The 3,770-nt window shown below is 37.8% G+C and overlaps 1 pseudogene; it reads right to left on the bottom strand.

Annotated features, from left to right (window-relative positions):
- Positions 1–2,096: 2,096 nt before the first annotated feature.
- Positions 2,097–2,197, bottom strand: LOC120248375 (annotated as a pseudogene).
- Positions 2,198–3,770: the final 1,573 nt, after the last annotated feature.

The raw sequence follows: 3,770 nt of genomic DNA on the forward strand, positions 1-3,770 counted from the left end.
GTCTTCAAGTTCCCATAAAACATGACGCAGTGTCTAATTGGGTTGGAAGATTATGGTCTCATTTTCCTAAGTCTCTTGATTGTCTGGAAGTTCGAATTCCTCATCTGGATATATAATTCGTAATACTGTGCCCCTAATGATTGCTAAGGTTCAAATGAGATACGAGTACTTAAAAAAGAAACTGTTTTCAAACTTAAGAATATTAGAAGAGTAATGTAACCAATACCCATATGTACCCACTACCCAGAATAAACAGATACTAATGTTTTGCTAAACTGGCTTTGGCTTTTTTGTTTGTTTTGGAAACAAAATCTTCATAAGTTATATTGTCATTCCATATGTACCCTTCTCCAAATCTGTTCTCACTCACTGCCATGGGTACCATTATCTGGAATTGGATGCATTTTTTTTTCTGTACTTTTACTACCAAAGAACCTATCCGTAACAGTAAATGGTATTGTTTTGTGTTTTAACCTGTATATACATGGTTTCATCCCTATCATTCGGCAATGTGGATATTCTCATAGATAAATTTAGTCCATTTACTTTTGTTGTGATTCTTAACGTACTGATTTCTTTTTGTTTTGCTTTTTACATATATACATTTTCTTGATTACTCTCTTTTGTTCTTTCATTTGCCTTCTATTACAACAGATAGCAAATTATGGCCTGAGGGCCAAACCTGGCCTGCCACTTATTTTTGTAAATAAAACTTTATTGGAACATAGTTATGCTCATTGATGTACGTATTGTCCATGGCTGTTTTTGCATTACAGAGGCAGTGATGAATAGTTGGTAAGAAGCATACAGCTGTCAAAGCTGAAAATATTTACTCTCTGGCCCTTGCGAGAAAAAGTTTGCCCAGACCTGTCTGTAGGGTTGATTTGATTTTTTGTAACTGTGGGTTTGGAAGAAATACTTTCTACATTTATATTTTTAGCAGTTGCCCTCAAGATTGTAAGGTGAATATTTAGCAAAATGTGCAGCTCTCTGTATCCTTCTCCCTAACTGCTCAGTGGCCTTAAAACCCTTTTAATTCTGAACTTTTCCTTCCTTTAGAGAGTATTCATGTTGTTTGATATTTTAGTTCTGCCCTGATTTTACTCTCCTTTTTGTCATTCTCACTTCCTTTCAGTTAATATATATATATTTTATATATATATTATATATATATATATTTATATATATTTATATTTATATAATATAAAATATTATATATATATATATTTACAAATAGTTTATTGTCAGGTTGGTTTCCATATAACACCCAGTGCTCATCCCCACAAGTGCCCTCCTCCATGCCCATCACCCTCCTCCCCCCCAACACCCATCAGTCCTCAGTTAGGGATATAAGAACGCTGATGCATAGGAGCACATGTACCTCAATATTCATAGCAGCACCCTCAACGATAGCAAAACATGGAAAGAGCCTAAGAGTCCATCAACGGACGAATGGATCAAGAAGATGTGGTTTATCTATACGATGGAATACTACATGGCCTTTCAGTCAATATTTGACACCCCGGCTCAACTGTTTACCATTCTGTAGGCTCACACTGCTTCTTGCCCTCCTCTCCTTTCTGACTTTGCTTTATTGCTGTAGTACTTTTCTTTAGTAAGAGTCTGTGGGTGGATATGTCTTGAGTTTTTCCTTGTGTATCCAAAAACGTCCTTTACAGCTCTCACTTGAGTGGTGGACTTATTATTTTCTGTAAGTTTTTATAAGATGGTATCATTGTCGTCTGGACTTGAAAAGTAATAGCAGGTGGTCTGCTGTCATTCAACTTTCGCATCTTTCTTCTCTAGTGATTTTTGAGCTTTCCTCTTTGTCTTTGATGTTTGATAAAGCCACTACACTTTATTTCTATTGTTTTGAGTCAATGTGAGGACCCATGTTTTTTCGATTCTTAAAAACTGTCTGCTGTCTGCTCTCCAGACATTGTCTCTCCCACATTCTTTAGTGTTTTTCACTTCACCACTTGTATTGGACATTGTAGGTAAAACTGTATGAAATTGCTGATAGTCAACCATTTTAGACCTACAAAGAGAGTTCAACCTAATATATTGGAGCTTCTCTTTCTTTCTTCTGCTTTTTTTGTAATATGGAACACTTCATGATCTGAATGCCATCCATGTGCAAGACCCATGCTAATTTTCCCTGTACCATTCCAATTTTTCATCTATATGCTGCTGACACTGGCCCAGGAGCCTCTCTGTCTGTTACTCACATCTTAAATTACTCTTTCATATTATCCACTTAAGTATTTATTTTTTTCCCGCATTCTGTGTGATTTCCAAATGTCTGTTTTAGAGTTCAATATTTTTGTTTCAATGTATCTATTCTTCTCTGTAACCTATTTAACTTTTCTATCTTTCTAAAATTTATTTTTTAATGTTTATTTATTTTTGAGAGAGAGACAGAGACAGAGCATGAACAGGGGAGGAGCAGAGAGAGAAAGACACAGAATATGAAGCAGGCTCCAGGCTCTGGGCTGTCAGCACAGAGCCTGACGTGGGGCTTGAACTCATGAACAGCGAGATCATGACAGGAGCCGAAGTCGGATGCTTAACTGACCAAGCCACCCAGATGCCCCTAACTTTTCTCTTAATGATTGTATTTTTCATTTTTTGAATCTGTATTTAGTTCTTTTCTGATGTGCCTTTGTTTCTACGTTCAATCTTGATTTGTATGTATTTCTTTGTTTCTTTTTGAAGATTTTACCTATGTTTAAAGTTTCTTTTAATTTTTTCTTTTATTTCTAGTTCCTAAGGTGAATCTCTCTCATTTGCTATGTCTTTTGATTGCTATTAGACCTCAGGGTGCTTTTTCTTTTTTTGCTCCTGTGGATTGTAATTTTTTGTTGTGAGCTTATCTTTCACAGGGGGCAGGTTTCATAAGAGTCCTGTTCTCTTGGGTTTTGGAGGGATCCCTTCTGAGTAGCTTCACCTTTGCCTCTCTGAGGGTCCTGTGAGTTTTATCAGCTCTGGACAAAATTTGTAACGTTTCAGCTTGGAGTTTCAGGGGCGGGTCATGCTTCATGGTTCCTGGCTTCATAAAGGGACTCAGAAGCATACTCTGCCTCATTTAATCCTGATGTTCTTCCGCTAGACATGAGTTCCTATAACCAGTTCCAATATCTTGTAAGACTGCTGTCTTCAGCGTTTATCAGCCACTTTGGTTTGGGTTTTATCTTTGTTTTGAGCTCCTTGAGATTTTCCTTGGCTTGATTTTTTTTAACTGACTTTGTATTTAAATTGTTTATTCTATATTGTATCCAAGACTTTTATTTGTTTGGACTGGAGGTGGGTGGGGTGGATAATCTTTCAGTGTCTGCTCAGACCATACTGAATAGAAGTCTGAGGCCCAAGAAGTAGCTATATTGTGGCTACTGTTATTATCACGAAAGAAATACGTAAGTAGGCAAGGTACAAGATGCCCAGTTTCCATTCTTAAAGGAAGAATTTAAAAAATACCTCGTATGTATTGAACTTACTTGCAGTCTTTGCCTTCCTCATGCCCTCACAGAACTGGTGTGTTTCAGTCAAGGTCACCCGTGTGCCCTGCATCTGGCCAGTTCCAATAGGCAGCTCTCTGTCCCTTGCTTCCTTGGCTCAGGTGGCCATTCCCTCCTTCCCCAAATTCTTTCTCTGTAGTCCTTCTGGGACACTGTGCTCTCCTGGTTTCTTCCCACCTCACTGGCCACTGTTCCCACACTCGTTTACCCACTTTTACTGGTTGGGCTTTTTTCTCTTCTCCAGATGCCATCTAA

The sequence above is a fragment of the Hyaena hyaena genome, unplaced genomic scaffold (assembly GCF_003009895.1).
Source record: "Hyaena hyaena isolate Hyena2069 unplaced genomic scaffold, ASM300989v1 scaffold_587, whole genome shotgun sequence".
Lineage (NCBI taxonomy): Eukaryota > Metazoa > Chordata > Mammalia > Carnivora > Hyaenidae > Hyaena > Hyaena hyaena.